At 43.3% G+C, this 24,221-nt stretch overlaps 1 protein-coding gene across 2 annotated transcripts in view; it reads left to right on the top strand.

Annotated features, from left to right (window-relative positions):
- PARVA (parvin alpha) overlaps positions 1–24,221 on the top strand; it is a 105,146-nt gene that overhangs the window by 552 nt on the left and 80,373 nt on the right. Inside the window, exon 1 of one of the 2 annotated variants that reach the window (XM_054970761.1) lies at positions 186–342. The exons of the other annotated variant lie outside the window; for it this stretch is intronic. The gene's annotated coding sequence lies outside the window, so the exon portion shown is untranslated. Of the gene's footprint in view, positions 1–185; positions 343–24,221 lie in introns of those variants that run through there. 2 annotated transcript variants of the gene reach the window in all.

Here is a 24,221-nt window from a genome sequence, read left to right as displayed (position 1 = left end):
GGGAGGGGAGGGGCATGAGAGGGGGTGGCGATGGCGCCGTTCGCTGCCCTTTCCCTTGGCGCAGGAGGGGACCGAGATGGCCTCGGGCGATCCGGCCTGCCAGACCCCTTGGGCTGGGTGTGTCCCGGCTGGCTGGCCGCCCTGTTCCGAGGAACGCGTTGCTGGGGAAAAATGTTGTAGCCCGGAGCAGATTCCGAGCGGGGCTGGGCTCTTTCGACTGATCGCGGCAGGAAGTGTCCCCCCTCCCCCCCGGCCGTGTTCGGTCTCGCCTGCTCTGCAGGCCCTTCTGAGCGGGGGCTGGCTGGCTGGCAACGCTCCAGGTTTTCTTCGGGGGGCCTTCTTGTAAGTGGCCTCTGGTGCATTGCCTGCCGGGAAGGAGTTTGTTCCCAGAATGGAAATCCAGTGTTTGAGCGTGCTCTCTAAAATGAGGGCGGAGAAGAGGGATGGGTAGTGTTTTTGGCCAGAGTACAACATTCTCTTGGGAAGCGTCTGTGTTTATGCATAGCAGTGGCTAGGTCGGTGTCAGACTTTAGCGACCTTTTTAAATATCTTTTGGCAACTTGTAAGGGATAAGATGTTATACGGGGAACTAACTTTTTTCCCTGCAGTGGAACCAGTTTGTTTCTCGGAAGACGTTTGTCACACCATTTTTAAAAAGCTGCTCTCCCTTGAGTAAACTGGCTGGTTGGGATGCTGGGAAAACATGTTTTGTCTTGAAGAGTGGAAGATATCTCAAAAGGTTAAATTGATCAACTGTAAAGGCACTTAAAATGTTGAGACGTTCTATGAAGTTACTTAGAACATTCAAAACACTTGCTTATTTAGCAATTGCGTTATTGGGGCTGGAAAATTGCAAGGTATCTTGGCCATGCACCAAAAAACAGGATGCTTGTTGGAACTTAAACATTTGTTGTAGGATTCAGCCCTTTTTATGATGATATCTGTGAACTTTATCTTTCTGGCCTGTTTGTGCTGTACCTATAATGCAAATGTATCTGTATGAGCTGAATAAATGCATACTTAGTGTGAAAGAAAAATTGTTACAATATACGTGAAAATATTGTTGCCTTTTTGGGAAAGTCATTCTAAAGGGCTGGAATCAGTGCCAAAAATTACTCATGGGCTGTGGCTGGTATAATAAACCTGATGGAGGACAACAGAGGGAGATCTTTGAGAATATGAGGTTCGTACAGGGAGACGTATTCCTTCAGTTAAGGGATCCCCGGATTATTTAAAGCTTTCAATTTCGAATAGGAATTGGATCTGTAAGCATATAGGTAACTAGTAGAAGAGTCCTAAAATTGTAGTAACATAATCACACCTCCAGGCTGTAGTTGGAAAAGGAGCCGCTGTATTTGTGCCACTTTTAGCTTCTGGATATTCTTCAAGGGGTGCCCAAAGTAGAGTACATTACAATAGTCTAGTCTTGAAGTTACTGAAGCATGGATCAAAAGAGTCTTAAGAGGAAAGACAATTTGCTCAAGATGCAGCTGAAAGTAAGCTATTATCAACACTGTATTTACTTGATATTTAATTTAAAAAATGAGGTCTGATAAAACCTAAACTCTCCCTATTTAATCATTCTTCAAATTTATAATTTTTATTCAATATTTTTAAATTACAAATACAACTCTTAAGCAGTTTAACAATGAACCAACACATTCATAGTAACAAAATTTGTATCTGAAGTGATGTGGGAGATTACATTTAAGCAAGTGAATTGAAAAGTCTTTACATATCTCACATATTTTGTACAAGTTTACTGCAACATGAGATTTGGAGTCAATAAATTTTATTTTTAGTGTCTCATTAATAGGATGATAATAAATAATAATATTCCCTATTTGGGATTGCAGGTATCATTGAGTCATTATCTGATAGAAATCATTGTTCTATAAATTGTGATTTATAGTAGTCAGATTCAGACTGGGTGATATGATCAGACAATTTTTCCATTGCAAAATAATCCCATAACTGACTATATCTCAGTTAATCGTTCTTGAACTGTCTGGAACTGCACAAAACTGTTTTAATTTGCAATAAGACCAGTATATAGTATGCCTTGTGACACAGTTTGAAAACTGGAGAGTTTCTGAAAGGTGCTGTGCCAGCTGCCATTGAGTGCCACACAGCTTGCAATCCTAAGAATACATTCCTGGGAGTAAGCCTCATTGAATAAAATGAGACTTTCTTCTGGCTAGACCTACTTAGCATTGCTCCCACAATATTTTTTTCTGGGCATTTCTACTTGCTTTTGGAGTGATGCTTAAATTGGGTAGTACCAGAAACACAGTCTGATATGGGCTGTGCTTTACACTAAAGCTGTTGATGCTTTGGCTGCCAGCTGCTTCATGTTCCATAGCTGGTATTCAGCTGGTGCTCAGTACAGCACATTTGTGTGTCTTAGCTGAATATTTTCAAAAGTTGGCATGTTCTGCTAAACTTAAGAATGACTTATGTTATCAGCGTTCATTTGTCTAAAACAGTAGAAGATAATTAAACCAGCTCAAAAGCCTACTGATCATCCCCGAAATATTTTTATATGAACATCTTTATATTCTAGGGCAATAGTGCCAGTGTGACTGGAGTGAGAAGTATAAAAAGGTTTCATTACTCATTCATCATATGATATTAGCACAGGTAATGTTTTAATGTGTTACGTGCCAAGTCGCTTACAAATGATGGAGACCCTATGACTTCCAAAACATCCTATTATTGACAGCCTTGCACATATCTTGCAAACGAAAGACTGGTTTCCTTTATTGAGTCAGTTCATCTGATGTTCAGTCTTCTTTTTCTAGAGGGATACAAAGTCTATGATATTAACAATGGTGATTTCTCATAGTTAGAAATACAGTGTTTTAAAAGCAAAGCGATTAGAACCATTTTCTGTGAGACATTTTTAAGCAGTGGGAAACATGAACAAACCCTGCTGCCCCTTCTCTCTTACTGGAGAGTCTCATTATCTTATATTATGGGTTTCCAGGGTGAGTAAAGCCCCAGTGATTGTGCTTATTCAGTGTTCCTGTTATTGAGTGATGAACATCAAAAATCCACACCTTGTAATAACCTGTCTTACAGAATCTTAACAATTGGACCCTGACATTCTAATAAATCTCTGAAACCCTCACCAAGGGAGAGCAAAGTTCAAAATTGCTTAAATTGGTGTAGGAGCAGATAGAAAACAGACAGTCTGGACCCATGAATTTGATGGAGTGCAATTATGGTACAGTGTATGTCTCGGTCAGTTTCCCAATTGATATGACTTCAATTTAAGTAATTTAGCCACTCTTCTTCTTGGCTTATTTGGTTTTGATGGTGCACAGAAGAATAAATCTTGCTCTTGCTTTTGTGACTCAAGTTTTTCTTATTTTTAAAAGTCTTGTGTTATCTTGTCACTGTCATTCGAAAAAGCTCGATGGAACCAAGAAGTGAACCTAGTTTTGCTAGATAATATGATGCTGTGCTTAAATGGCTTGTAGATTGTAAAAATATCAGATAATCAGGAGGCTAAATAAATAGGGTTTCTTATTTGATGTAGCTGTCAGTGTTATCAGGGAGAATGATAAAATCAGCAACTTAGGCTTGTTCACTGAATGTACCACTCTAGAATTAGAATTGTACCACTCTAGAATTAGACTTAATTATTTTATAACTAATTATTATTATTAGTTTCTACCTTGCCTTTCTCCTCAATGGGGACACAAAGAACCTTATATAGTTCTGCTCAACTCCATTTTATCCTCACAACAACCCTGTGAGGTAGGTTAGGCTGAATGTGTTTTGTGACTTGCCCGAAGTCACCCAAGCAAGCTTCCATAGCAGAGAAGGGATTTGAACCAGGGTTTCCTAGATTCTAGTCCAAGACATTGGCCACTGCATTGGCTTTCATAATAATATGCAGCATTATTATACAAGGACTTGGTCATGTCAGTCCATTATAAGGAACATGTTGCTTAAATTATTTAAGTACAATTCATTATTCTGTTATTGTGAATATAGATGAAAGTCTTATTGTTTGAATGAATTCCATATTTGGCCGAAATAAGACTTAAAATTTCATGTTCAGTGTTTTCTATCATTTGGAGGTTATGGTGCATGCCAAGGCCTCATTCATGCTTGCTTGGAACTAAATTGATTGAAATGAATAGGATTTTCTTCAAAGTAAATAGAATCAGGATTGAAAGTTCCAATTTGGAACACAAGATGCTGTTGATTGCTTTTTGGATCTTTTTAATCACACCTGCAAGCTTAGGTAACAGTTCAGAATACCTAGTTGGGGAAGATCTATGGAAAGTCTAAACTACAAGGAAAAGATACTGTTGGTGCTATCTGTATATTTATTTATAGTGGTCCCCCACCAATTTATTGGAGTTACTTCTCTCTTTGTTATTTTCATTTAATTTGTGGATAGTATTTGGCATGTCTGCAACTATATAAATCAAAAGCAGGCAGCTGCATGCCTTTACAGAGAGATTTTGTATTTCTAGGGCAAGTTTTATTAAGTATAGTTTGGTGTCACACAATTCATCATACAATTCAGCATGGCACTCTGCTCACTTGATCCAGTTCAAAATAATGTGGTTGTTTGGAATATGCAGTTTAACTACACATTTTGGGATAGGTACTACAGGTTGAGAGTGCAAATAGACCTCATCTGTATAAATAGTCACTTCCTGCTTGAAATCATGGCTAAGCGATCAGCAGTATTAAAAAATCAGGAGCTAGCCTAAGGAGCATTCCCTCCCTTGCTGCAACATCCCCCTCCCCATCCCGTTATTCAGTGCCATGAACGTAAACTGTTCTTAAGGATAATCATGTTGCCTGCTTACCCACAACTTGAAACTAAGTTTGAAGTTTAACAAAGAAATGTAATAAGGAATCTGGTTAGCTTTTACTGATGCCAGTATATTCCTTAACTGTGATTAAGACAATTTGCTCTGGATAGGATGTGCACAATCCTGCCCGTAACCATTTATTTACTGATTTACTTAAGAACTCTGTCTCATTCTTCCATTGTCACCCAGGCAACTTTGCAGTACATAAAACCAGGCTTGTGTGTAGTTTGCCATACAGTCTTTCAAATATTCGACAGAATGTACATGGACCTTACAGCTTTCAAATAATTAAAAACCAACCCTCAACAAATGGCTCTTTTGAATAATGCAGCTTTATACACCCTCCAAAAAGCCCGAGGAGGACCTTCTGGAAACCTATTTCTGAGGACAGACATAACGGTAAAGCATTGAGCAGGCAGCTGTGATACATGTCAAAGTTCAGTGATGACAATATGAGAACAAATTGTTGGGACAAAGTAAGATTCATATGGGTAATCCGTATGCACAGATTTCATGTCATGAAGATCTTTAGAGGTGCACCAGTGCCTTGAATTGAGCCCGAAGCACTAGGTGGACTGTGTTTAACTTGTGGAAAAGTTCACAGTGGGCTGTTTCCCTAGAAGGCAAGTGATGGCTAGGAGAGAACAGAGTCAAGACCCAGTACATCAGCCATTGCCTCAGGAACCATTTGTATTGTACCTTCAGAGGCAATGATGATTAATGTCAGGTCAATTGGCGCCTTCCATACCACTGACATTTTGTAGGAAGGGGCAGTGGGTAAGGTGATGTCCAGTGTTGGCACTGCTGTGTGACTCTGCAGTACTGACTTGTTTTGCTGCAGGATCCACCAATCTTGGCTTGCTCCTGGACCATTTTAACTTCCCAGTCTGCCCGTGAGAAGCATATTAGTAAGCATAGTAGCTGCTGTAGCATAGTGGTTGAGTCATGAGCCAGCACTCAAACCAGTGGTTTGAAACTACTGCCATAAGCTCATCAGGTGGCCCTGGGTAAGCCACTCCTCTCAGCTCCTCCAGCTTCGTTGTGGGGATGATAATAACACTGACTTTGTTCACCGCTCTAAGCACACTGTTAATATTGCCATATGAGTTTTAGTATCTGTGGATAGCCCTCTGTGTTTGTATGCCAATTAAGGTTTCTAAATTGTAATCTAGTCTAAAGGTTATATTGTGAATCTGCCATGAGTTTTGGTAAGAAAAGCAGACTATAAATAAATTATGAAATCATGAATTGGTATGGCTGTGTGTCTTATGTGCCATCAAGTCGCCTCCGACCAATGGCTACCCTGTGAATGAAATATCTCCAAAACGCCCTATCATTAACAGACTTGTTCAGATTCTGCCAGCTGGAGAACATGGCATCTTTTATTGAGCCAGGCCATCCCATTTTAGGTCTTCCTCTTTTCCTACTGCCTTCCACTTTTCCTAGCATAATTGGCTTTTCCAGAGAATCTTGTCTTCTCATGAAGTGACCAAAGTACGATAGCCTCAGTTCTGTCATTTTACCTTCTAGGGTGAATTCAGGCTTGATTTGATCAAATACCCACTTGTTTGTCTTTTTGGCCATTCATGGTGTCTGCAAAACTCCTCCAGCACCACATTTCAAATGAATCAATTTTCTTCCTGTCTGCTTTATCACTGTACAATTTTCACATCTATACATAGGGAATACCATAGTGTGGATTATCTTGATCTTGGTCCCCAGAGAGACATTTTTATCTTTAAGGATCTTTTCTAGCTCCCTCTGAGCTGCTTTTCCAAGTCTCAGTCTTCTGATTTCTTCATTGCAGTCTCCCTGTAACTCACACTTCCTTTTCAAGATGTCCTGATAATATTTGATGGTCCTCAGGGTCAAATGCAGCTGACAAGTCCAGCAGAGTTCACAGAGGGGCATTGCCACTATCCATCTTCAGGGAATGATCACAGCAACCAGTGCTGTTTGAGTTTTAAATGCAGACTTGAAGCTAGATTGTAATAAGTCAAGGGCAAATGAGTCATCCCAGAATACATGGTTAAGGGAGAGCTTTGCGTCAGTATCAGCCATGGCAAGAGCTTGCTACAATTTATAGTGGTGTTTATATTTTTGAATGGCTTGATCAAATTTCCTAAACAGCAGCTGTTGAAAGGGGGTGGTGGTTGCTGTTATAGCAATGGTGAATAATGTGCGGTGTGTGTGTGTGTTGAATCTATGCTTATTTCACTGCTTGCTACAATTTACCATCTTTCTCGTACCAAGGGGGTAGTTCTTAAGCAAGTAAACATACTCTCTATCTTGGCTTACTTATGCTACTTGTAGTGTTGCCAGAAAGAGAAGAAGAGGTAGGAGAAGATACACTATTAGCATATAATAATATATCTATTTAATCTTATATACTGATAGTCAAGTGGCCATAACTGTAGATATCTAAATCTGGACACGAGCCATAAATGGGCAAGACAGATCATCCTACAAACTTGAAAACTCCTCCAGGTTTGCAGAAAAATCTGAAATCTAAAAAAAATACTTTAAGGATTAAATAAAAACCCAAAAATGATAAAAGGAACACCTGTAGCTTTAACCAGGTGACCTCAGTGACTGTTGCTAGGCAACCATAACAGTTCAGCCAGTATTCTGGGCATGATTTCTGTTAGTAAAAGGCAGGGGAAGGGATCAGGACCCTTTCCAGGGCTCTTTGGCCATTGAGGGAGGCGTCAATGGGGCCAGGGGTGGCTGCAACTGTGTCACTTACCTGATTTGCCCAGGCACAGCTGCTTACTGCTGTTCAACAGCAGCCACCCTGTAATAGCCAATGTGGTGCAGTGGTTAGAGTTTCAGATTAAACTCTGGGAAAATCAGATTCAAGTCCCCTGGAAGCTCACTCTGGGGGGACGACAACAACAACATTCGATTTATATACCACCCTTCAGGACAATTTAATGCCCACTTAGAGTGGTTTACAAAGTATGTTGTTATTATCCCCACAACAATAATCACCCTGTGAGGTGGGTGGGGCTGAGAGAGCTCCCAGAAGCTGTGACTGACCCAAGGTTGCCCAGCTGGCTTCAAGTGGAGGAGTGGGGAATCAAACCCAGTTCTCCGGATTAGAATCCCGCCGTTCTTAACCACTACACCATATATGATACACCGGAATGTGGGGGCAGCCAGGAGCAAGGAAAGAGGAGATAGAGTGAATAGAGGGTACAGGGGAAAATGAAGTGTCCCCTGCCAGTCCTCGCGGTTTGCCACTGTACAACTGGATCCAACCTGGCTGTCACTATGTAACAGTCCAGTTACATTGCAAGCTGGCAGCTGGCACGGTATTAACCAGAAAGAATTTTCTTGGGTCAGGCTGCTAGGGTGATAGAATAAAGGAAAATTGGATGTGGGTGGTTGGGGGAGTAGATAAAGGTTAGATTGGAGGTGGATGGGAAGGAGAGAAGGAAGCAGGAAATTGGCAAAGGCTATGGGGGCTTTCAGGAAAAGAAAAGAGGAAATACTAGGGGAGGGGGAAATGAGATGCCTCCTTTAGGAACTTGTAGGTCCTTCCCTGGAAGGAAGTTTGCTGCTCTAAGAAAAATAATCATTCTTTAACTACTTTTTTTGCCCAGTATAATTCACTGATCTTCAAGAATTCCTTGATGTAGATGCAAGATCTGTAGACTGTACCTATGTTAGATTTCTGCTAATTTCCTCTCATCCGTGATTTGTTCATTGTGAAATGACATTTTATGGGTTCTAGTAGGTGCTGGGCTCTACAGAGGCATGCTTCTGTCAAAAGGTCTGCTTCGATGTAATTCGCACAATGGATAATAAACACAATTGCCTTGTAGCTGGAAAAAACGGCTATGCAAATCTACCTTTTTTTCTGACTGCCCTAAAGGGCTCCCTTGAGAAATATCCCTTTGTCCTCTTTGCCTGTCTTGCCAATATTGGCTGCGGAGTGATAGTTACCGGGCACGGGAGTAGGTTTGCTTTGAAGGGGAGGTTTATTGAATCTGACAGACACAAATATACTGCCTCCAAGATTAAGATGCTTGGGAGATGCATAAGCTTCCTTTATAGGCAGTAAAATTGTAGCATATATTTCTTTGCCTAGCTTTTGATTCCCAGTCTTTGGCATAGACTGATCAGTTTTTGAGTGAGACTGCGTTTAATCCCTCTTAATGTCTCAATAATGTTTATTTGTGGGAGTTTGTTGCTTGAACTATTTTGTTCATATTCTTTTTTTAAGAAGAAAAACCTGCTTAAGGATTAGTTGGTAAACTTTCCTTAGAACTGAGTTTCATAATTTAGTTACGGATTAAATGGGCTAAGTGCCTGATGTAAAAAACATGGTCTTTCTCTTTTAAGAAAGAAATTATTTTGTCATGCTCATTTAACATGCAATATTGATTCTTTAAAGTTCACTAGAAAAGTATAGAACAAACTGAAGGAGATGTGTATGTGTATCCGTGTATAGCTTTTCTCCCCAGTGGTGACTCAAAGCAAGTGGCTTACATTATCATTTCCCCCTCCTCCCTTTTATTCTTGCAATAACTCTGTGAACTAGGTTAGTCTGAGAGAAAGTGACTGGCCAAGGATCACCTAGCAAGCTTCAGCGGCAGTGTAGTGATTCGAACCTGGGTCTCCCAGATCCTATTCCAACTCTCTAACCACTGTGTCATGCTGGCTCTCAATATTGCGCATAAAGAGTACTCTGCTGCCTAAATTAATATCATTTTTTAAAATTATATTTAAATTTTGAAGAAAGACCCTCCAAAGCTTGTATCGCAAACTCTCTAGCTTTAGTATTCTACAAAGAAAGTAAGATACCTGTGTTGCTAGTCGATTATATTTTGAATAAAAGTAGCAGGTTATCTAAGCTTACCAAATTATTGTCAGACTGTGGCTAAATAAGGTACTCTCTGCAAGATTCCCTTTAGAAGCAAGAATAAGTCCAATGTCTGGCAAAGGAAGCTTTATTGCAGAAAAGATCCATTATAGTCCACTGTCCTGAATAGGAGACTCAGGATGGTACATGATCATTGTTACCAATGAAGAGCAAGCATAGGATACAGAGTAACAATACCCATCTGGAACAGCCTCCCCCCACAGTTCTCAAAACAACATCTTTCAGTCCTGGGAAGCTGCTCTCCTTCAAGGCCAATGCCTGGTGGAACGGTGTTAGACAAAACAGTCTCCTCTGGTGGGAATGCTGCTTGGGAACTGGTGCACCTGAGGAGAAAATACTTAAACACTAAAAGCATTAGAAAATGGAGTCAGTATAGTTAAGATATATATTGGACCTGACATTTCTGCCCCCCTTAAAATAGATCCCCCCCTGGTTTATATGGGTAGCGAGTATGAAAAGCTTTGGTTAATCTAGGAGCATGAACATGTGCAGAGTTCACCCATTCATCGTAACCAGAATCAAAGTCCTTCCATCTAATGAGGTAAAAAAGCTGATTTCTCTTGATTTTAGAGTCCAAAATTTGTTGTACCTCATAGTGTATTTGGTCGTCAATTAAAGTTGGAATGGGTGGAGCTTTGATATGCCATTTGTTGTCGGTGGGAGCTTTCTTCAAAAGGCTGACATGGAACGTATCATGCACATGGCGAAGGTTCTTGGGCAATGTTACAGCAACAGTCACTTTGTTTATTACTTTGCGCACAGGAAAAGGTCCTAAGAATTTCAGAGCGAGTTTGCGGCTTGTCTGAGCTAGCTTTAGGTTCTTTGTGGAAATATACACATGGTCTCCTGGTTGTAATTCCCATTCGGCCACACGATGGCGATCTGCGTACTTTTTGTAATCCAGTTTGGCTTTTTCGAGGTGTCTCTTAATGATAGTCCATTGCTGCACCGCCTCCCTCCACCATGAGGATACATCTGGTAATTTGGAGGAATGGAGAGGGGGTGCGTCCAATGGGAAGGGATTGAAGTGAGTCCCATATACAATTTTGAAGGGGGCTTCTCCCGTTGAAGCGTGTACACTGTTGTTATAGGAGAATTCGGCTAGAGGGAGAAGGTCCACCCAGTTATCTTGTTGGAAATTGATGTAGCAACGAAGGAACTGTTCTAATATTTGGTTTGTTTTTTCGGATTGCCCGTCGGTTTGTGGGTGGTGGCTTGAACTGATACCTTGTTCAATATTCAACATTTTCAAAAGCTCCCGCCAGAAGTTGGCAACGAACTGTCCGCCGCGATCCGAGATCACCTTGGACGGAAAAGAATGTAATTTTACGATGTGTTTTAGAAACAGATCCGCTAGTTTTCGAGCGGAGGGTATAGCAGTACAGGGGATAAAATGGGCTTGTTTGGAGAACAGATCTACCACAACTAAAATACAATTATGTCCTTTTGAAAGAGGTAGATCAGTGATAAAGTCCATGGAGATTACTTCCCAGGGCCGGTTCGGCGTTTCTAATGGTTGCAGGAGACCCGGAGGTTTCCCTTTCCTGGTCTTTGCGCTGAGGCAAACAGGGCAGGAACTAACGTATTGGGAAATGTCTTTGCGCATGCCCGGCCACCAGAATTGTCTTTGAACTAGGTGTAAAGTTTTCAGATACCCATAATGTCCAGCAGTGGGAGCATCATGACAGCGCCGCAAGACTTCCAGCTTAAGGCTGTCCGGGACATAAAACTTGCTCCCAGCTAGCCAATCCCCCTGTGGGGATTGGGTTAGTTTGTTTCGCGGAGCTTTATCCCCCTCCTTCTCCACTTCAGTTTTAAGTTTCGATTTCCATTCTTGGTCGGCCGGGAGGGGCTGCTTAGCACGGCTGCGAGTAGTCACCACGCCCCCAAGTTGCTTAGGTGAGAAGACCGTGTCGATAGTCTCCGCCCGTTTGCTCTTATGCTGGGGCATGCGCGACAGGGCGTCCGCTAAAAAGTTAGTTTTGCCCGGGAGATAATTGAGGGTGAAGTTGAACTTGGAAAAGAATTCCGCCCACCGCAATTGCTTGGCATTCAGTCTGCGTGGGCTTCGGAGGGCCTCCAAATTCTTATGATCTGTCCAGACCTCAAAAGGGTATCTCGCCCCCTCCAGCCAATGCCTCCAGTTTGTGAGAGCTGCTTTCACTGCAAAGGCCTCCTTCTCCCACACATTCCAATTCCTTTCTGCCTCTGAGAACTTTCTAGACAAGAATGCACAAGGCCGCAATTTCCCATCCTCCCCCTTCTGCAGCAAAACCCCCCCTATCGCCGTATCGCTGGCGTCGACCTGTACTATGAAGGGGGACTGTTCGTTGGGGTGGGAGAGGATGGGTTCCGTTACAAATTGCTTTTTAAGGCATTCGAAGGCCGTTTGGCAATCGGGGGTCCATTGTAGTTTAGCAGAGGGCTTTTTGGCTTGGTCCCCTTTATCTTTGGTTTTCAGCAATTCTGTTAAGGGGAGTGTGATTTGGGCGAAATTTGCTATGAAGTCTCTATAGAAGTTGGCAAAACCCAGGAAGGATTGCAGTTCTTTGCGGGTGGTGGGTGTTTGCCAATCCTGGATCGCCTGTATTTTGGCTGGATCCATTTTCAACCCCTCTTGTGAGATACAATACCCAAGGTAAGTGAGTTCGGTTTTATGGAATTCACATTTGGACAATTTGATGGGCAGTTTATTCTTCATCAAGGTGGCCAGGACCTTTTGTACCATTTGAACATGCTCTTCCTCGGTATCAGAATAAATTAAAACATCATCAAGGTACACCACCACCCCTTTGTACAAAAATTCATGTAAAACTTCGTTTATCATGGACATGAATACAGACGGGGCTCCCGTCAATCCAAAAGGCATAACTAAGTATTCATATTGTCCGAGGGGCGTATTAAACGCGGTTTTCCACTCATCCCCTGCCTTGATACGAACGTGGAAGTAAGCATCTTTTAGATCTAATTTCGTAAAGATCTTACCTTGGGCCACGACGTTGAGAAGGTCTCGGATGAGCGGTATAGGATAGGCGTTGTTGGTGGACACTGCATTTAGTCCTCGGAAATCCGTGCACAGTCTGAGTCCCCCGTCCTTCTTTTTCACGAAGAGAACTGGAGCGGCGTGGGAGCTAGAGGCTGGGCGGATGAACCCTCGTTGGAGGTTGGTGTCGATGAATTTCCGGAGCTCTTCACGTTCATGGAGACTCATGGGATAGAGTCGTCCTTTAGGCAATGAGGCTCCGGGTAAAATTTCCACCGCACAGTCCGTTCGTCGGTGCGGGGGTAGAGTATCAGCTTCCTCCTCCGAGAAAGCATTTAGGAAAGGCCAGTACGGTTCGGGTATTTGGTTGACTTCTTCTTGGGTGAGGAGGGCCTTTTCTTTGTAAGTTGGGTCCTCGCCCCAGTTTTGATTCCAACGGTGAAGTTTACAGTTGGCATGATTGAAGGTAATACATCCTTGAGTCCAGTCTATGTAGGGATTGTGATCACATAGCCATTTGCTGCCTAGAATTAACGGGTACTTGGCAGTAGAGCTGATGACAAAGGACCTCTTTTCCCAATGTTGTCCCATGCCCGTGATCACCGGGATGGTTTCAGTTGTGACCGGATTCATGTTGGTACCATCCATTTGTTCAAAAATTACTGGATTTTGTAATTCCCGAGTTGGTAAGACTAGTCCATGGACTAGAGCTGGGGCTATGATATCTCTTGAGCAACCCGAGTCAATAAGAGCTTGCACCCGAATGTGCATTTTTCTCTCTGGGTTGATTAAAGTCACTGGCATGAATAAAATGGACCCAGGTGGCCGGTTCCGTGCAGGGACGGGCTTGGGGCGGATCTGTCGTTTGGGCCCTTTTACGACAGATCCATCTCGTTTCCCGACTGGGGACTTTCTGGATTGACTTCTGCAGATGGGGAAGCGGGATCGTATTCCATAACTTCTTCCGCTTCCAGCCCTCTTTCTGAGGCTGGCCTTTGGGAAGCGCCGCGGCCTCTGTTTGCTCGTGGAGCTGGAGTCGGGCGTTGGAGCGTAGGGAACGGAGCAAGGGTTGGACGCCGTAATTGGAGCGGAGGTCTTTGCACAGGCCGGTAGGGGCATTGTGCTGCAAAGTGACCAGCCTGTCCGCATTGCAAACACAGCCCTTGTTGCCATCTAGCATCTCTCGCTCCACGGGTGGCGTAGCCAGCTCCCCGAGCTCCCTTCTGTAAGGTCAATGGTTTTCTTTGTCCCGTTTGTTGTTGTTGCTCAACCAAACGGACTTCTAAAATGCGATTCTCCACTTCGCAAACAAGTTGAATCCAACCTAACAGCGTAGGGGGATTGTCTTGCATGAGGGCTCTGTCCAAAAGTCTCGGATTAAGTCCTTGTTTGAACAGAATAATTTTTGTGGACTCCTCACACCTGGGGCACTTGGCAGCCAATTGTCGGAATTTCGTGATATAGTCTCTCGCTGCCATGCTGCCCTGCTTAATGGCTTGCAATTCTGTTCGGGCCCTGGTTTCCTCTAAGGGGTCTTCATATTGTGCTCTAATAGCATCTACCAACCCCTGGAGAGTATCGAGTTCTGGGGCCCCGATATTATATAGTCCTACGTACCAGTCCGCTGCTTTCCCTTGTAAGCGGGAGCCGAGATGTTCAATTTGGCTGGCCTCGCTGCCGAAGAGGTGTCCCCACCGGTTGAAGAATTGCACGACTTGCACTAGAAAAAAGCCCAGTTTGGAGGGATCCCCATCAAAAGTGGCGTCCAGTTTCACCCAACCCATTGGGAGGTCTTGCCTCGGAGCCGGTGCTGGGTAGAAGTCCGCCGGAAGCATCAATGGCACTTGAGGTATGGGGGGACCCGGTTGTGCTGGCGGTGGTGCTCTCGGCTGGGCTGGCGGTGGTGCTCTCGGCTGGGCTGGTGGCAATGCCGGAGGTGCTGGCCGTAGCGGTTGAGGTCGGTGCGGCGGAGTAATAATCGGCCGCTGAGGGGTGGGTTGGTGGGGTCGTAGTGGTGTAGGCCCCATCGGTTGGTTCGGAGGTGGTCTTACGGGCTGTTCCAGTGGCAAACGTATCGGCTGCAGCGGCGGGGTTAGTTGTGGTCGAAGCGGAAGGGGCCGCAGCGGCGAAGGCCGAATGGGTGGAAGGCCGCGCGGGCTTGCCCCTCCATGCGTTGTTGTTCTGGGAAGCGTCGGCTGGCCTTTTGGCGCTGGTAGACCATCTCCCGGAGGTTGCCCGACGGGAACAGTTTCACGCGGTTGACCAGGGGCTCCCTCCCCTGATGGAGCCACGGGTGCTCCCGCTTGGTCCGGCCGGACCGTTTTAGGGGAAGTATGGGGGGGTATCACCGGTGTATCACTTGGCTTTTCCTCCCCTTCCGTAGGCCTCTCAACGGGGGTCTCGTCTGGCGGCACATCCCCTCCCGTGATAGGAGGTTCGATGGGAGTCTCACCGGATGGCACAACCGGGTGGTCCCTTCTCGGTGGAGTTTCTCGCTGAGTGGGAAGTTCCTTGGGTTGTTCTCCCGATTCGCCAGGATAGGTGCCCCCCTCGCCGGTAGGCGACGACCGCTGCTGAACTTCCTCCATCGGATAGGAGATGACACTTTGAAGGGTAGCTATCTGTATCGCCATCTCTTCGGGAGACAGTCTTTCCCCTGCCCCCATTGAGGAAATTAAATGAATGGCGTGAGCCAAACTTTCTTCCATATCCATCAGCTTAGCTTCTAATTGTTGTATACGACTTGGCCCTGGCTGTTCGCTCAGGGAACCTTCATTCGCTGTACTCACCGGGGAGAAAGGGCCCCACGGAGGAGGGTCCCCTTGGACTATTCGCGACCTCGCGGCTAGAATTCCCTTGGCCATACCCGTCACGGCCGAGATGCTGGTATCTACCGCATAGGTGCGACCTCGTATCTGCTCCCAACTTTGTTCAGGGACTTCCGTTGGCTCCTTCCACGGGGCAAGTTCGGAATAATCCCAACTCAGGGCGCCTCGGCGAGACGTGTCCCCCTCCATCTGCTCAAACGTCCTGTTCCAATATCGCCATGGTTGGCTGCTATCTAGTTCCGGGACGGTTTCTAGGCTTCGGCGCCCGTCCATCGAGACTCGTGGATGGAGTCCACCTGCCCGGCGCTCTCTGGTTTCTCGGGGTCTGGCTCCCCACTCCGACGGGGTGGGTACCGAGATCAAGGGGAGAGCGGTTGCTTTCGGCCTTGCCCCGAGGTTGCTGTCGGTCTCGTTCCGAGTACTGAAGTCGATGAGAGGCAGGGTATAAATGGAGGCTCCGGTTCCGTTCCCGGTTGCTCCCAGCTCCTGGGAGTCTTGGGTTTGCACCGGTTGATTGTCGGGAGACGCATACGGATCAAACAAAGGATCCCTGTCCGGGACAACCTTGGATTCCGCTGGGCCCGACTCAGGCATGATTGGTAACAAAATGTCAGACTGTGGCTAAATAAGGTACTCTCTGCAAGATTCCCTTTAGAAGCAAGAATAAGTCCAATGTCTGGCAAAGGAAGCTTTATTGCAGAAAAGATCCATTATAGTCCACTGTCCTGAATAGGAGACTCAGGATGGTACATGATCATTGTTACCAATGAAGAGCAAGCATAGGATACAGAGTAACAATACCCATCTGGAACAGCCTCCCCCCACAGTTCTCAAAACAACATCTTTCAGTCCTGGGAAGCTGCTCTCCTTCAAGGCCAATGCCTGGTGGAACGGTGTTAGACAAAACAGTCTCCTCTGGTGGGAATGCTGCTTGGGAACTGGTGCACCTGAGGAGAAAATACTTAAACACTAAAAGCATTAGAAAATGGAGTCAGTATAGTTAAGATATATATTGGACCTGACATTTATATTCTTGGCTGAGATGAGATCTGAATCTGGTTTCCGATTTATCCCAGCCACGAAAGCACTTACACATGTAAAAGGAAAGCACTCCAGTGATGAAAATCCATCAGTAGAAACTACACTGGTGTCGGCAGAGCATCCCATATCTTCTAGCTGTATGGTTCTGGCTACAATTTCTTTTGCAACCAGCAGATATGTGTACTGGTCATGAGAATAACACACAGCACAATTTTATAATAAAGTTTTCAAAAATTAAAGAAAATAAAATCTAGCTTATAAATAACTGCTTGTGGAAAATGAGAAAAAGTAGAAGAACGCCAGTAGTTGGGATTAAAACATGTTACAGGGAGCATGGCACACACATCAGTTCAGACCATTGTGAAGGAAGTAACTCTAAATCTTTCCTAATAAGATGCCTAAGATAACTAGCATGGATAGGCCAGTGACAATGTCCTCCAAGAGCTACATAGCTCACCTGTGTTGCATTTGTTGAGTTGGAGCTTGTTCCCTTTGTAGAGAAAGGCCAATATGGAACCTGCTGAATCTTGCACATCTTCTTCAGTCTCACTTTTGAGCCCTTCCAGCTGACTGGCTGTAGTACTATTTCTAATTTATCCAACTTAACTTGTTCTAACTTAACTTATCCTGGGCATCTTCCAAATGCCTTTCCATTTTGTTCTTAATGGTGAGGTAGGAAAGGTGGTGATGGTCGTCTTTCAGGATTTCAACATGCCACAAAAGTAAAACGAACCTATGTTAATTATTTGTCCCACACTTCTTTCTTGAAGTTTAAGGGAGCGTACATGACTCTCATTTACTTCACACTTTTAATCCTCCCAACAAGCCTGTGAAGTAGGCTAGGCGGAGAGAGTAACTAGTTCAAGGCTACCAACTGAAACAAGTAGAAATTTGAATCTAGGACTCCACTTCTTTTCTAATACAATGTCATCACTGATGCATCATTTAATTGTTTCTTGAATATATTCAATGAATTTAATCAGCTTTACACAATCATTCTTATAAGAGCCTTGTTTAGAGTTGGGCACGAAATAGGGAAGAAACGAATCCTGAGTTTTGTGGTTCATTGCATTCCACGAACTTCCATGGAATTGTCCCATTTCACAAAACAATTTGTTAGGTTTGTGATTCGTCAGATCCTGGGGCCCTACAACGGCCCCGTTCATACCCAGAGATGCCATACTCGCAGGGAGACTTCAAAGGCACCTTTACCCAACAACCTTCCCAGCAAGGACAAGAGCAGAAAATAAGAGTCTCTTTTGAAGCAGCAGCAAATCCAGCCAAAAGCTCCCAAATCCACTCTCTCTCACTCCAAATCCCAGCAACAGCTCCTCCCTCTACTGGAATTGAAAGCAGGAGGCACAGAGCTGTGCTTTATATAAGAAACGCTCACATAGAGCAGAACAGGAGCTCTCTGGTTGGCAGACAGACCTGCCTAACAGGGTTTGGAGGGATGAGATTGGTGTTCCCATGGCTACAGAAGGCCCATATCCCCCCGGTTTGTTGCTCTCATAGAACAGAGTGGGAGCTCTCAGGTTGGCAGGGAGAGCTGCCTATCAAGGTTATGTGAGCTAAGATTGAGGTTTCCATGGCAACAAAAGGTCTGCAAACATTCTGGGTCTATGTTGCCTAGGGAATCAATGGATCAGTGCCAGCCTGTCTGGCATCATGAAACATTCATGAATCAAATCGGCCCCCAAAGTCGTGGATTTTGTGAAAAACGTGGCCCCACAAAATGTGTTTTCGCAATATACGAATCGGCCTGATTCGTCATGAAATTTGATTCATATTTTGATTCGTGCCCATGTCTAGTCTTGTCACATAGCAATATGAAGTTAGTTTTCCTGATTAAAGATGTATGATATGGACTTTTTTCTCCTGGTAGTGTTCATAGTAGAGAAAGAAAATGGTGCTTTCAGTTTCAGAAAACCTTTGGAAGAAAAGAAGACTTTTGCTGATATAAAGGTCCAATGTCTGAAGAGAATGTTGGTTCAAAGTCACAAAAAAGACCCCATATAAGAGCTGAGAAGTGTCACAAAAACTTTAGGCAGATAGACTAATGAATGAGCAGCATAGCTTGAATGCTTCACAAAGCCAGCAATTATTATTTATCCGCTGAACACAGTCTGGCATTTGTGATCAGAATCACAGGCATTATCATCATTAATACTAAGCTTTGCAAGGCCTTGTAATTTCTTTGGCTGTGTTAAATTCATTGGGCTATGTGTGAACCTCAGCAAACTTAACACATCTGTTAACATGCTGAGGATTGTTGAACCCTAAATGGCATGATCTCAATTTAAAATCTGTACATAGACTCACCTACAAGCAGGGTTATGTATGATCAACAAGCTGCCTATTGCTTTGACAGACAACTCTAATCAAGATGCCTGGGAAAGTATTGCAATGTTTGTGTGGAAGATGAGAGCCTTTGAACCTATATTGTGGAAAAACTTCAAAGCAATTTAGAACTTTCTTTGGGTATTCAAGCCGTTTTCTCCATGAGGTGAAATGAAAACTATTCACTGTGTAGAAGGTGGAGATGTAGGAAACAGGGAAGACAAGGTTAATAGGCTCATGAGCAGGGTGAGCTAATAGGGCTAAGACTTCCCTATCAAGTGATTTTTTTGAAAAGAAAAACATAAAGGACAATATTTGAAACCAATGATTGGTTATTGGTGGTAAAGTAAGGAGGGGGGATAGTCAACCGGCACAATGCTTCTGGCTTAATCCTCATAATTCATATGGGGATGGGGAGGGAGAGAGAAACTATCTTCAGTCACAACAAGTTGGGGGAAGGGATTTTGCCTTCTGTTTAAAGGAGAGTCTTTGCTACCACAAGGGCTAATGGCAATCGGTGCTGTTTCCAGAACATAAACTGTTCTTCTTGCTTTGATCTGAGTCAAATGTTCCTCTGGGCCAACTAGACTGCTCTGCTAGTGTGCACTCTTCCTCCTTACATATTCCTATAAGAGTTCTCACTAGGAGTGTACACCCAGTTATACCCGAGCCAAAATAAAATGGAAAATAGTTCTTTTGGGTCAGCTCAGGGATATCTGGAGTTTTCCCAAATTCTAGGATTTCCTAAATTCCAGGAGTAATGAAAATTTATCTCCTGGAATTTGGGGAGTGTGTTGGGGTTGGGGAGTGTTTTGGAGCCAAGTGGGGAAGAGAGGAAGTCAGGTGGAGTCTCCCTCCCTCCCTTTAAATTTGAAGAGCCATTATTTTCTGTGGAAAGACCTGGCCTCCAGGTCTATTTCCATAGAAAATAATAGCCCTTTAAATTCTAAAGGTACAGTTCAGTTTCAGTTTATTCAGCTTAACAGCCCATAGGCCATACCTTCTTAACAAAGTTTAAGAATTAAAAATAATGGTTAAAGAAAAGGTTGCCACATCTACAATGCAGTTTTTGCAAAGGCTACTCAGTAATAGTCTTAATTGTGAGGCGTCAGAGATGTTTGAATGCCTCAGTAGCCATTATTTAAAGAATCTCTTTCTAGCTAGTTCATGCTTTGGATAGTGAAAGAAAATATGGGATAGCGCGTCAACTTCAGCCAAAGGGAAGTTGCAGAAGCATTGATTTGATGGTATCTTGAGGAAGCAGCGCTTCATCTGGGCTGTTGGCAATGCAATGCAACATGCAAACATGTATGACCGCCTCAGTTTTGGGACTACTAGCATACTGAGGTAATGAGGCTGGTTGAACTGGGTAGAATATTTAATTCCCACATAGAGCAGGGAGCATTTTTGTGCCGCATCTTTTAGAAGGGAGTCCCAATCCAGCTTTAGCAGCTTCTCTATAAGTAGTTCTTGTCTTTTCCCAGTTAAACCTCTTGGTTCTCATGAACCTAATTTGGTCATTTCCGTGTCCACAGTTTTGTTTCACCTTGAGCTACAGCGCTCTTGGGCTGCTGATTTATTGAAGACTGGAAGATCTTTGGAGTTTTGCAGTCTGTATTTGAAATTAACTATGGCCTTCCAGATTAGAGTTGAGATTTTTGGAAGGCCCAGTTTGTCATATGACTGTGGAGATTATACATGGTGGTAGAGCAAGTATTTTCAGGAAGATGGTTAACTGTAGCTTGTCAAGTTATTCTATAGGGCCCAGGAAATAGATCGGAGAACCGTATAGTATGCGTCGTATTATGAGAGCCATGTATGCCTTCAAATGTGCTGGTAAGTATTGAGCTCCTTGAATAAAAAAGAATTTCCTTAAAGCCAATAGAGCTAAGCTGATTTTCTGTGTAAGATGTTGAATATGCTTGGACCAGGATAAATTCGACTGGAAAACGACACCTAGATATCTGAATTCGTTGACCTGTTGTAATTCGTATGCACCGATTTTCCATTTGTTGTTTAATCATTTTGTTGACTTTGAGAACACCATGATTTTGGATTTGTCTTCATTTATCTCTAAGAGTTCATTGTTGCAATAGGCAATAAATGCTTTAATAGCTCGCTTCAGACCAACTTGGGTTCTTGAGAGCAAGACAAGGTCATCAGCATATAGTAAGGTGGGCACTGGGTAATTGCCCAAGCATGGAGATGGCTTGCAAGTTTGGAACAAAGTCATTTAAATATAGGTTTAATAGATGAGGTGCAAGAACACAGCCCTGGTGTATGCCTCTTTGGATAGGTATTTAGCTTGATATAGATTCTAGTTTATTTAGTTCGATGTGTAATACATTTTTGGAGTAGAGGTTCATTATGAACTTTAACAATCTCTTGGGTAGATGTGCAGCGTTTAGTTTGTTCCATAGTCTTGTGTGGGACATGGAATCAAAGGCAGCCCTTAGGTCAATAAATGCTGTATATAGGGAACCAGGTGCGTATAGTGCATATTTACTTACCAGTGAGGCAAGCGTAAAGCAGTGGTCCATGCAAGAGTGGTCCTTTCTAAAGCCAGCTTGTTCGTCCCCCAGTACCTCCTCTTTATCCAATCCAGCATTTTTTTTTTGTAAAAGAGATGCATACAGTTTGCCAATTACTGCCAGGAGGCTGATCGGTTGATAATTGCTTGGATCAGTTTTATCACCTTTTTTGTAGATGGGTGTAATCAGTGATGTTTTCCAGGTGTCTGGTATAATTCCATTCAAGTTTACCAATGTGAATAGAGGAGCAAGCACTTGAGCCCACCACTTGGAGGCTGTCTTCAGAAGCTCGGCAGGGAATGCATCAAGGCCAGGGACTTCCCTGTTTTCAAAGGTTTGATCAATTCAGCTACCTTGCAACAAGTAACAGGTTCCCATTTTGGAACTTGCTTGAGTTTGATTTCAAAGTCCAATTCTGGTTTGAGGTTATGTTTCTTATAGAGATTTTTAAAATGTTTCTCCCAAGTAGTTGATGGTATGGGGTTGCTGTGTTGCATCGTGGCTTCAGTACTGGTGTAATTAGGTGCTATAGAGATACATTGACTTTCCCTTCGGCAGCTGCGATTATCTTGTCCCATTGAGATTTCGTAGACTGGCATTTTTTCTGCTTCAGTATGGTTTTATATTTCCTTCTGACTCGTATCAATGAATGTCTTGTGATAGTTGTATTGCTGTGTCTGAAGAGCTTATAGTTCTGCTTAACTTGGTTTTTGGCCTTCCTACAGTCCTTGTCAAACCAGCTCTTTGTATGTTGATAAGGATTGTTTGATATCCTCTTACTTTCCCTGTAGTTTAGCAGAACTGAGTCAAACAGTTTAGTGAGCAGTGTCATGGACTCCAGTGCTGATTGGCAGTCTTGTTCCACCATTATTTTTTGTGGGAAGACCTGGCCTCCAGGTCTATTCCCATAGAAAATAATAGCCCTTTAAATTTTAAAGGCACAGGAGTAGCTAATTAACAGCTGATCAGGTAGTTACATTAGCTAGAGGTATGGTTCTTATGGAATTATATGGTTTTGAGCCAACAAGAGTCCATCTTTGTACTTACTTTGAAGTTCCACAAAATTACTGGGTTGGATGATTGTATTACAACTTTTGACACCTACTCAGTAATCTTCACCAGTAAATCTACTGCACAAAGAAGAAGTCATACTATTTTGATTTTTGCATTTCTGTTGAGTGAAGAACAGAGCCATCCTGTGACCCTAGTGTATAGGAGCTGCTAATGCTGGTATAATGTCAATAACGTGTAGTTGATATCTGACACATTCCTTGTAGAAAAGTTTTTTAAAACCCATACAATGCTGTATTTTCTCTTATTTGAGATGTATATTTCCTATCTGGAATTTAGGTGGTTGTGGTGGTATGCTGTGATTTGCTACAAATCTGTGCTCTGTTGTGGTTGTGTAGATAAAATGGGGTTGTGGGTGGCATTGACTTTCCACTGAATTTGGTGTCAGTGCTTTAATTGATCTCTGTCGGTGGTAACATTGTGCCATGACTGTAGGGAAGGTTAGCGTACTGGTTAGGTTCTACTCCTTCTCCATAACAGTTGTGACATCAGTCCATATAAACTCTACAGGACAGAGAGAGACGTGTTGAGGGCAGTGTTGCTCTAAATATCCAACAAGCTGCAAAAAGATGGAGGAAGAAGCTCTTCTATGGAGTTGTTATATGCGGAGATACTGGACTCCAAGGGTTGCTTATAAATGGGGGTGTAGTATTGCCCCCAGTCAAAACCAGATCTTGAGACAGAGAAGGAAATTATAGAAGTGACCAAATGGGAAAATATTGTAATACTAGGTGATTTCAACTACACATGCATTAACTGGGCAAATATGTGCTCAAGTCATGCTGTAGAAACAAACTTTCTAGAAAAACATAAATGACTGTGCACTGGACCAGTTGGTTTCAGAGCCAACTAGAGGCATAGGAACTCTGAACTGGGTTTTTAACAGGGCTTGAGACCTGGTGCAAGATATAAATGGTGTTGTATTAGTGGGGAACTGTGACCACAATGCTATTAAGTTCAGCATTTATGTCAACAGAATGTTTCCTCTGAAGTCCACAACAATCACTTTTGAGTTCAAAAGAAGGATCTTTGCTAAAATGAGGAGACTATTCAGGAGGAGGTTAAAAAGGAGAATTAAGAGAGTCAGATCTCTCCAGGATGCAAACTATTTAAAACTACACTTATTGAGGCCCAGATAAAAATGCATACCTCAAATCTGGAAGAAGGCAACCAAGTCTAAAAGGATGCCTGCATGGTTAACAACAAGTCAAGTAAGCCATAAAAGATAAAAAGGGTTCTTTCAAAAAGTGTATTTTCCCCTCAATCAGTGTGAAAAGAAAGGAGCAGAGGTTCAGCAAAACAAATGGAAGTTTACAATAAGATGAGCAAAATGAGAATTTGAGAAGTGGATAGCCAAAAACAGTAAGAAAACAATAAGCATTTCTTCATATGTATCAGGAGTATGAAACTGGCTGGGGACATGGTTGGGCCTTTGGATGCCTGAGGAGGTCAGGAGAGCCCCCATCCTCCTGGCTTTCTGCAAACAATGCAAAATGGAATTATTCAAAAAGGCCTTTTTCTCAGCTAAGAGGGCAATATTGTAGGAAAGGGGTCCCAGATGTTTCGCTAATGAGTTAGGAACCATAGATTTCACCATTATGTTGCCTTACATATTATCTGTTGCTTTAAATATGTACTCCTATATGCTACATGTGCTTCATGTTGTTTAATGTAAGTCCTAGAATTGATTATGTTTTGTTT

Source organism: Eublepharis macularius, chromosome 2 (genome assembly GCF_028583425.1).
Source record: "Eublepharis macularius isolate TG4126 chromosome 2, MPM_Emac_v1.0, whole genome shotgun sequence".
Taxonomy (NCBI): Eukaryota; Metazoa; Chordata; class Lepidosauria; order Squamata; family Eublepharidae; genus Eublepharis; species Eublepharis macularius.
Note: the sequence above shows the minus strand (reverse complement) of the source record. Positions and strands in the feature narration are given on the sequence as shown.